The sequence below is a fragment of the Gavialis gangeticus genome, unplaced genomic scaffold (genome assembly GCF_001723915.1).
Source record: "Gavialis gangeticus isolate Ggan-Ray unplaced genomic scaffold, GavGan_comp1, whole genome shotgun sequence".
Classification (NCBI taxonomy): domain Eukaryota; kingdom Metazoa; phylum Chordata; order Crocodylia; family Gavialidae; genus Gavialis; species Gavialis gangeticus.
The window spans coordinates 192518313-192529486 of NW_017729032.1; the positions used below are offsets into that span (position 1 = coordinate 192518313).

The following is an 11174-nucleotide window of genomic DNA, read 5'->3' on the forward strand; positions in this document are numbered from 1 at the left end:
AGGTAATATTTTTATTTAAATAAGCTAATAGAATGGAGAGATATATTCACAGGAGAGATGTATGCAAGTCATGGGAAGTGAATCTTCCATTCTGTTGAGCCCTGGGGAGGCCTGACTAGAAATACCACATCCAGTTTGGGGCACTACAAATACAAAAAAGATGTGAACAAATTGGAGAGAGTCTAGAGGGCTAGAAAGTTTGAAAGAGGCTGGTGTTATTTAGTCTAGAGGACACGTAGAAGGACTTGACTGAAAAGCCTTTAAATAAAAAAAGGGTATAAAGTAGATTGTTTTTTATGTCTATAGGAGGCAGAACAAAAATAATATATTTAACTTGCAAAAGGTTAAATATTAGAAGAGGCTTCCTAACCATGAGAGTGCACGCACCCTGAGACACATTACCTAGAGAAGTTATAGAATCCCCATCACTGGAACTTTTGATTGCAGGTTAGACAAACATTTTCTGGGACAATCTAGATAAGTTTGAGCAGGTAGTTGGACTAGATGGTCTCCTGAGACTCTGACTTCTACATAAAGCACCATGAGTTAGAGCACCCCCCTCCCCCAACCCAACAGGCCTGTTGGATTGTTGGGGGGTGGCAATTGAACCTGCCTGCATTGGCTCTCCTGGCCAGCAGGCAGGGGCACTCTAGCAGCCTCCGAGGACTCAGCTGAACCACCCCTCTTCCCAACCCGACTCTCCCCTCCCAGCTCTGGGGCTGTCAGCAGAGAGGGAATGAAGAAAGCAGCAGCTGCCAGGCTGCTGTGCCCAGCTTAATCTGGAGGGGGCAGGCGGAACAGAGCCCCTAAACATGCAGGCCCCACCAACTACCCTAGCTAGGGTATTGGAGGGAGCTGGGCCTGGCCTCCAGGTGAGGGGGCTCCATTTTAACCTGAAAGTAACACTGCATGTGCTGCACATGGGGCTCACTAGCTGCCGGCTGGTGGCACTTTCTCTCCCCTCTGTCCTTCCCTCCCTCCTGCCTCCATCATGGGATAAGTTCCTGTTGCAGCAGGTGCTAACTCAGTTACTTGCTGCTACTTACCGATATTTTCAAGGAAAAATATTTTTCTTTTCATTCTGCCAGTCAAAAACCAGGTGTGTCTTATTAGGGGACATGTTGTATACAAGAAAATATGGTAAGTGATAGCAAACATTAAAGTTTTCTGGCAGCAAAAACAGGTCAGGGGATATAGCATCTCATAAAAACATTGAAACAAATGTTTGCATGATGCATGGAATTTTCTTTCAACTGATGCACTGAAAAAGCCTGATTGCTCTTAGCACAACAGGGTCATATTTACCTTCTGCAATGTAACACACAGTTTCCAATTTAATGAATGCAGTTAGGTGAAGTTGACTAATCAATAGCTTTTTAAATATGTACGTGGCACAAAATCTGCAGCATTGCAGAGTTATTTAACAGTAAAAACCTACAAAATAATAGTCCCTCGGAGATCTACAAGCACAGGCCGTGCCTGGGGATTTGTAATTTGTGAGGCAGGTAGTTTCACCTCTGCAAAACTCTACTGAATTTAGCCCTCTATTTGCTTTGCAAGATAAGTGCAAAAGCACCAACAAACAATCTCTATTAAGAAGCAGAGGATGGTCCTGCTGGAAACTTGTTGAGTTTGCGGACACAGGAACCTAAATCCTTTGTTACAAGTTAGTCTGGCCTGTAATACTCCCTTCACTTTACCAACACTTGGATGTCTAGATTATTCTCCTTTTAACATAACTTCACTGAAAAGATATAAAACGTCTATCTAGCCTCATAAAACCTTTAGTAAGAGAGGAGTCTCTAACTTCATGGACTCTGTCTCCTTCAGAGAAAAACGCTCTGCATGTGATAAGCTGGATTGGATGAAGGTTTCTGGTAGGATTTTGGACTCAAGACTTGCATTCAAAATTCTAAATGCCACCTGCAACGAAAAGGCTTAGCAATATTTCTTAAAGATGGTCAGATTCTGATCCAGTGTGGTGATCCATAGCCATGTCTCAACAAAAAATAGTTTATTTCTATTTCTCTCATGCTTCATGCCTGGGCATTGTCACATGACTTGTCTCAAAAGGACTGCAGCTATTATGGTGGTTCACAGATAGGAATTTGGTCTTTGATGTAGTCTTTGAAAATTAGGATCAAGACACATAAACTGGCAGTAGAAATGAGCTGAGAGCCAGCAGGGAGAATTTAGAACTGGCTTGATATTCTCATTGTGGTCTGAGCCATGGAGAAGGTGGACAGCTGCATTCTGTATGAGGTAGAGCCTGTGGATTGTCTGCACATTTAGCTTCGCATCCAGATTGGAAGAAATAAATGCATGGGCTGCTCTGGCCTGGTCCCCATCCAGGAGGATGGGGAAACATTTCCAGCAAGCTAGAGGTGAAACAAGACATTTTTGGAAACCAGTTCAGCCAGCTGCTCTTCTTCCAAGAGCTAATTCCATGAGACATTCTGACAGATTAGTAGTGGCAGTGCTTGCATCATTTGAGAGTGAAAGACTTAATTGAGGTTCATCAGCATACTGTTGGCAGCTAAACCCATGGCAACTCAGTGTGCCTTCCTGTAGTCACATGTATATATGGAAGGAAGCACAGACAGTAGGGAACTTTCTGGGACCTACCAGGTGAGGACTGCTGAGGAGAACAGTTGTCCATCTCCATCCCTCCTTAAGTTTTGCTGAAGAAGAACAATTTAAGCCACTGCAATGCTTGGCCCTCTGTTCAAAACAAGTGCCTTAGTATTACCCTATGGTCTACTCTGCCAAAGACTGCAGAGAAGTCCAGCAGCATAAGCATAGGATCATAGGAAAGTAGGGCTGGAAGGGACTTCACAAGGTTATCCCAGCTAAGCGTCTGTCTTACTTGCTCTTCAAAACTTCCAGGAATAGAGATTCCACTTCTCTAGGTAGCCTGTTCCAATGCTTGACCACCCTTAGGGCACATCTGCACTTTCATTAATGCATAGTGGTTACTGAACATTTTATTTACTACTTGTATAATCAAGTACTAAATAAATGCTCAGTAATCAGGGTTACTGTGCAGTAGTGCTAGCAAATGCCATTTTAGTGCCGCTACCGTGCAGTAGCCTAATAATACTGCACAGTAGTGTATTAGTACTGTCTGTGCTGTGATGTGCTACTGCACAGTATTATTAGGCTACTGCACAGTTAGCATCTCATGTAGACACACCCTTAGAGTCAGAAAGTTCCTCCTAACCTCCAACCTAAATTTACGTACTGAAGCTTGAGATTTCAGAAGATAGAGAGGCACATGCAGTGAACCCCAGAACCTATTTTGCCATAATCACTGATATTTCCTTGATATATAGTGAAACACTTCCTCTTTTTCTCCTGCCTGTCCTTCCTGAATAAGTTATACCCTATCCCACTCCATCTCTGTAATTCCAATTACATCATAATTCTGCGATTGTACTAGAATTCTCCCCATTTCTTCCCTGGCTTCTTGAATTATTACATAAATATATTAGGTAACTAACTGATTGTACTATTCTCTCCCTGAGCACATTGCCAAGGTTCCACTATTCTCTCCCCTTACTAAGTTTTTATCCAAATCCCCTGGCTCTTTATTTAAGTCATTCCTGACCAACGTGAATGCCTTCTACAATGAGATAACTAGCTCTGTAGATGCAGGGAGACCGGTAGATGTGGTGTACCTTGATTTTAGCAAGGCTTTTGATACTGTCTTCCACAACATTCTCCCAGGCAAGGTAAGGAGACTGTAAGGTGGATAGAAAACTGGATGGATCATAGATCTCAGAGAATAGTAATCAATGCCTCAATGTCTAGTTGGCAGCTGGTATCAAGTGGAGTGTCCCAGGGGTTGGTCCTGGGGCCGATTTTGTTCAATGTCTTCATCAACGTGAAAGATGGCAGAGATTGCAGCCTCGGCAAGTTTACTATGACACCAAGCTGGGAGGAGTAGTAGATACCCTGGAGGGTAGGGCTAGGATTCAGACAAATTGGAGGATTGGGGCAAAAGGAATCTCATGAGGTTCAACAAGGACAAATAAAAAGCCCTGCGCTTAGGACAGAACAATCCTATGCACCAGTACAGGCTGGGGGCTGACTGGCTTGGCAGCAGCCCTGCAGAAAAGTGTGCCCTTCTTGTCAAGAAGGTTAATGGCATACTGGGCTGCATTGGTAGGTTTGTTGTCAGCAGGCCAAGGGAAGTGATTATTTTCCTCTATTCAGCACTAATGTAGCAACATCTGGAATACTATGTTCAATTTTGGGTCCCCCACTACAGAAAGGATTTGGAAAAATTGGAGAGAGCCCTGCAGAGGGCAACAAAAATGGTGAGGGGGCTGAGGAACATGACTAATGAGGAAAGACTGAAGGAACTGGACTTATTTAGTCTAGGGAAGAGGAGACTGAGAAGGGACTCAATAGCAGCTTACAAGTACCTGAAGGGAGGTTCTAAAGAGGATGGAGCTAGACTGTTCTCAGTGGTGGCAGATGACAGAACAAGGAGCAATGGTCTCAAGTCGCAGCAAGGGAAGTTTAGGTTAAATATTAGGAAGAAGTTTCTCTGTAGGAGGATAGTAAAACACTGGAACCAGTTACCCAGAGAAATGGGGGAAGCTTTCCAAAACCTGGCTAGACAAAGCTTTGGCTGCGATAATCTAGTTGGGGATGGTTCTTCTTGGAGCAGGGGATTGGACTAGATGACCTCCTGAGGTCTCTTCCAACCCTTTCTATGATTCTATAATTTACTTGCCTCATGGTTTTTGTCTGTCCTTTGTGATCCTAGTTTGAAGCCATCCTAACTAGGTTAACAAGTCTGTGTGTGAAGGCACCCCTTCTTGTCTTTCCCATCTCTTCCAAGTCACGCCTTTTGGAATGCCAACCCCTGTTACTTTAAGAGTCAGAGTAGCAGCTGCAGGAAAATAAGGGCCTTGTTACACTTTAGGCTGAGCTGCACACATGTTGATGGATGTTGGTGCTAGCTCAAGTTTGGAGCAGTCACATGTTCAAACCAGCAGGGTCCTAGAGGACTGAAAGGCACAAATGCCCTGCCTCCCATTCCAGGCTTCCCCTCTGCCTCCTGAAGCTCCTCCAGTTCCGTCCACACCCCAGGGCTCCCCCTCCATCCCATCTCACTCCCTCTCAGGGTTCCCCTCTGCCTCTTGGGCATAACTTACTTGTTGCTGCCTTTTGTGTCTGTCCCAGAGGAGGAGGCAGAGGAGGGTTAACCTGCCTGTTGGGCTGCTGCACCTGGGCTGCTACTCTTCTGGCCCAGACAGCAGCAGCAGTGGCTGATCATGATCAAACAGTTTAACCCTTCCTTGCCTGCTCCTCTGGGACAGATAGCAAGGGAAGCAACAAGCAAGTAGAGGTGGGAGGGGTGGGGAGCCAGTGAGTGGGAATGTGGTGTGCTGGGGAGGGTGGGCAGTGGCCCTGATCTGGGCCAGCAGGGGCAAGGGAGGTTTTTACAGTAAGGTGTAGCCTAGAGTAGCTGCACCTTAGTGTAACACAAGCTGAATAACACAGATCAGAGGTTACCCTACCCTGAAATGTCCTCACTTTGAACAACATAGCAAGTGCTTAAATCACTTTCAAGTGTTAATATGCAGACAATCCAGGTGTTTAGCATTCAGGAGCCACCCAAAATTACCATGTAACAAAGCCCTAAGTAGCCAAGGGAAGATAAAGAGAGGAGCTACAAGCAACTGTCTTGGGGTAAGCTGCCTTGCAGTAAGTAACAGATGCAGTAAGCTGTAGTTCAAGTGCAGCTGAGCAGACTACAGCAGAGAGTGAGAGGCTGATTTGCAGGCAGAGGAAGTGCCTGGCTGTGGAGAGCATATGACCAGAAGGGGTGGAGCCCAGGGTACCTTAAACCTGGCACCTGAGCCAAAGAAGTCAGTTTGGTCCTGAACTCTTAAGGAAGAAGAGCTTCTGGGAACACAGATTTTGCTGAAAAGTGGTACACAGGCAAAGTAGGTACCCTGAAGGGAACTAGCTGATAAGGCAGGGAGGAGCAGGAAAAAACTTGCTGTGATATGTAGATTCAGAAAGGTTTAAGTATTTGGTTTGGATCAGGTTTTTATGTTTGCCATTTGGGCCATGAAACACGGGTGTGTCTGTAGGGGAGAAGGGAAGCCACAGTGGGTGCCTGGGAAGGCACTTTGCATTTTGGAGTTGCAGGATTAGGGCCTGAGGTGAGATTATCAATCTGTGATATCTCAGATGCGGGCTTCTAGCAGACAGAAGACTTTCTGAGCCAATAGGTCAGGCCAGCAGATAGATGTCTGTGTCCTGAAGGAGGGAGTCACCAACCCCCACTACCTGTCACTTCCTCTGGGTGGCAGTGGTCTCAGTTCTCCCACCCATTGTGGTACATGACTTGGCCTCTCCTGCCATTGGAATAGGTTCCTTCTTATCCAGTGCCAGGAATTCATGCCTCTTCTTCAGCTGGAGACCTGTAGGTTCAGAAGAGGAGTGTTGTCTGTTGTTACAGGTGACAAGCTGCCAACTTCCACAATCCTGAGTATCTGGCTCTTCTTTACCTTTCAGTGTCTACTCTAGCTGTCCCTCTTCCGTGAGGCTGGAGGCTTATCTGAGTCTCTGGCCTCAGACATCATCTTCTACTGTCACTAGAGAAGCCTAGGAATGGAACAGGAAATGGAAAGCCCTCCAGTATGGATTGCTGCTTCCAGAGAACATTTTTCAAAGAATTGTGTGGGTGCACTTCTTGGAAGCATTATTTTTTTTTTAATTTATTTACAGTGCATATCATATACGAGCTAGGAGAGATATGGACCGGTTTTAGAAGTTGTCTCTCTTTTGGGGGGAGGTTTTTGAGTTTGGGGATGTAATAGGGGCAAGTGTAGTCAAAAGTCAGGTATGGAATTTTCTTTCCTAATGCTCTCCAGTTCATATTTTGTTGTTCTGCATTTTGTGGGTAGCATGTAGCACCTAATTTAAGGCTCCCATTGGGTAAAGTCACACTGCCCAGAAAAGACTCAAGAAATAAACCTTGATAAAATATCCAGGACTGGACTAGAGTCTTGTATCACTAACCTGTTTAAATGGCAGGACATCTTGTGTGTCAACAGCTAAGAGGAGCTGGCAAGCAAAGTTTGGCAAAGGCAAAAAAGGGGTTGGCAGCTTCCTGACTTGGCTATGGCTGAGGAAGTCTGCTGTAATATTTCTGTATTGTCAGATACTGGGGTCTTAGTGAACTGTGTGAGCACTTTTGGCACCTTAAATTTTTGTGCAGGAAAAGAACAAGATAATGGACTGAGCAATGTTGGCAGGTATGACAAGTTGAAAGTGGAGCTCTGTGCTTAGCTTCAATGTAGAGATCCAATGTATAGTGGTTTTGTGTTCTCTGATCAGTAGGGTATTGCCTAGAGATAACCAGACCACCTGATTTTAGGAGTAAAATCCATGCCCTGCATGGGGAGTCCCTAGGAAAGGTGCAGTACACAAAGCCTAATCAGCACTATTCGTAAATGGCAAACCAGAACTGGTGCATCTCCATCACTGTGGTAGAAAATAAAATCTCATTGTTCCTCTTTGAAATGTCTGTACTCCCTAGAATCCAGATGGACCTGGCTGACCTCAGGGAAGGTCTGCATGTATTGATCATGAACTTAGACCATAATTAGGCATTCATTTCTGAGAAATTTCCACAGCTAGAAATCTTTCTGGAAGATGGAGCAGTACAGGTGTTCAGCTTACAGCCACCCCTAACCATGGAGATTTCTCAGAAATGAATGTTTGTGGCTGAAGTGGGAAAGCAGTAGGTGCTCCACTCCTCTTATTCCCAGCAGAAAAAATGCCCATACTTCCCCAGAACAGGGTCTGGGAAGTGGGCAGCAGGCTTTCCCTGCTGTTCCGCTCCCCTCCCAGAATACTCAGAATACCCAAGATGGTCTGCTGTGGGATACTGAAGATGAGAACAGGGCCACTGCAACCTACGTTGCTGGGATTCCATCAGACTGGGAGGTGAATGGAGAAGCAAAGCAGAGTCCCCAGCCTTTTCCCCAAATCAGGCAGTCCCTAGACTGGGTAAGCAATGGGGAGCATGACTCAGACTGAGAGTGGAGTGTAGAAGCATTCGTTCTTGTGAGAGCACTTCTCTCGGAACGGAGAAATTCCACGTGTTAATGTGAAAGATCTTTCTCCCGGAAGGGGCATGCTTTACCATGGGAGAAATTGAAGGGACACTGGTATGCTTGTAGCTTCTACCAGGAGAGTGACAGTTCTATATAAAGAAAGTCTATATAAAGTCTTCATAGACACAGTGTTGACATAACTGTACTGTTTGAAACTTGCTGCAAAGGACAGAGCTAGCAAATGAAACAATACTCTACCTTTTTCATCTCTGGAAAAAAATCAAGGACAACAGCATCAACTTGGAGTTGGCTTTGCCATTCTAAATTGTCTGATGTGTATACTTTGCGTGTGTGTGTTTTTAAGGTATTTTGACTGTGTGGTGATTTTTGTATTGATCCCTTAATACACAATATTCTGTCACAGTTGTCAGTGGCTATGCTCCAACCATGACTAACCTAATGATGACAAAAATAATTTTTACAAATTGCTGGAAGTGAGACACTGTATAGTGAATCCTGCAGAGAAAGTCATTGCCCCAGGTACCTCCAATGTATATGTTGGAAATGACCACCTGTCCTAGTCAAGATGGTCTGGAAAAGTTCCCCAACCCCTCGCTCACGTTCACATGGGTAAAACCTGGAAACATGGCAGGAAGTAGCCTAGAGGGAACTTCCTTTGCCCCTTTCAAGAACACTGGGGACATAGATTTTGCAAGTGGTTATGGGGGCAAGAGTAGCTTCATCATGATGTTTAAATTACATTTTGAGAGGCACAAAATGCTCCATGGGCCATCTTGTGTGCTTTAAGCTGAAATTAAAAATGCAAACTGCATAGAGAAACTATGCTTAAAGCACCCCGCTCTCCCCCAATGTTAGCAGGTGAAAAGAGTCAGGTATAAAGATGTTCCAATTAAATAAATTTAAGCCTTTCCATCCAGTAAATTAAGTCCTGTGCTGAATGCTGAAAAGTAATGGAGCCAGTTTAGTAATATTGTTTATAAAACCTGTCTGAAAAATTCTTGGCTTTTGACTGGATGCCCTGCTGGCTGACTGGATGGAAATGATGCACAAACACAGTACCTTTTACAAGAGAAGTACAAAGCTCACACAGTTTACTCACTTGTCCTACATCTAAGGCAGCCAAGGTGAAATTTCATGAGATCAAAGCTATGGATGACATGAAGCTCAGAATGATGAAAGAGAAATAAATTTTACCAATGTTGTCATTCTACCACTCTTTTTCAGACCAAATATGACATGAAAGAATTCTGCGCTGTGCTGCAAGAAGTTTGTGGATGAAAAGTAGCGATAGTGTTGTGGTTAATCCTCATACGGAACCACACTGGTTAGTGAGCATGACCAAATCCTTGCTAGCTAAAGGAGACTCTTTAATAGCCCTTTTAATCACCCTTCTACTGCTGATGAAGCCCTGTTAAATGAGATTGGAAAGCATTCTGTGCATAAAAATGTGGCAGATATAACAGTGGACGAAATATTTGAAGTTATTGACTACTCCAGAAATGTCAGCACTCCTGGAATAGGTGAGATTCTGTCTGAAGCTAATAAATGTGGCAGTCTGGAGTTGCATCCCAACCTTTTAAGTTTCATATGTATTTTTGGGAGACTGTTTAATAATCCCAACAATTTATGGATACCCTTTTTTGTAGTGATCCATAAAAAGAAAGGTGACCTTCATGATTCTGGAAGTTAAAGGACTAGCAGCAGATAGAGGGATATTTCTTTCTGTAAAGTTGGTAAATTTCTTTCACGCGTTTTAATGAGTTATTTGCCAACTAAGGTGCTATCACTTTTCCAGAAAGTTAGGGTGAAGTACTGTGTTTCAATTAAACTATATTAAGGGCACTTAAAACATGTGTGGCAGCGTATTAAAGTCATTAATTAGTGTTAAGTGTCCTCTCAGCATTTTAAACCCTATTACCTAGTTCAAGTTACTTTAACTTCTGGCTGCTCCAATGAGATTAAACAACCAGTTTGCAGTCCTCCAGCATCCCAGGAGGTGCTGCTCCCAGCATGAACTAGCTATCCTCCAGAACGCTAAAGCCCTGGACTGACAGCTGGGGACAGCCAGGCTGCAGGTGATGTGGGGAGGAGATGAATGGGGAAGGGTGGGGGAAATGGGTAAAGAGGGTCAGGAGGAAGGGAGGTAGGGAATGGGGCATATGGGAAAGGGAGGGAGGGGGAGGGAGGACAGGATTAAAGGAGGGAGGTGGGGAGCTGCCCAACAGCCATGGCAGGAGAACGAGTGGGGCCAGCAGCTCCTCATGTGCCTAAATCACCCTCACAGTTTCCCCCACTGGACCCCAGGGCTTCCTGGAAGCTCCATGCCCCTCCTCTCCCTTCCTTCTCTCCCCATGGAGAGCTGCTTTGAGAGCCATAGGGCCCAGCAGGGACAATGTAGCCCCAATCCTGGCCATCAGGGGTGACAAGGGCCTGATTCAAGCTGATGGGCATCTATCCTAGAGCCTTTACTGCAGCTACAAAGTTGGCAATCTGGACAGGTATGGAGCAGACTTGGTAGCTCCTAGCCATGCCTTTGGTTGCCAGCACTAGTAACCTTTAACGTGTGACTGCTCACAACATATGCTACCTTTAACACCGTCTAGCATTCCTTAGAGTTAGCACATGCTAATTGTAACGTTATTATATCCTTACTATAATTTTCATGCAGCACTGGAGACATTAGATTCACTTTGTAACAACTGCATGTAAAAAAGTGTGGATTTAATTTAATTTCTACCCAGGAGAACTTTTACAGTCTTTTCTCTGATGCCTAATGAAGGGTGTTTGTGCCTGAAAGCTTATAATTAAAGAAATGTTCTTGCAAAAATCTAGTTGGTTTAATAAAAGGTATCACCTCTACCACAAGTCCTGATTGCTTTTTCCTCTAGACCAATGTGACTACAACCTGGATACCTGGATTTCTTTAAAGCTTTTGAATGAGTGAACAGGAAATTTTATGAATAACAAAATACTGATGTTCAGAAAAAGTCCTCAGAGATGTTTGTCAGTGGCATGAATAGTCATAGTCAAGTCCTTACTGATGAAGAAATACTACTGATCCTTTCCCAA

The 11174-nt window shown here is 44.4% G+C and overlaps 1 long non-coding RNA gene across 1 annotated transcript in view; it reads left to right on the forward strand.

Annotated features, from left to right (window-relative positions):
* Nucleotides 1-200: 200 nt before the first annotated feature.
* Nucleotides 201-11174, forward strand: part of LOC109302546 — a 17805-nt gene continuing 6831 nt past the window's right edge. Inside the window, exons 1-2 of the long non-coding RNA XR_002098836.1 lie at nt 201-212; nt 3655-3662. This is a non-coding gene — a long non-coding RNA (uncharacterized LOC109302546). The remainder of the gene's footprint in view (nt 213-3654; nt 3663-11174) is intronic.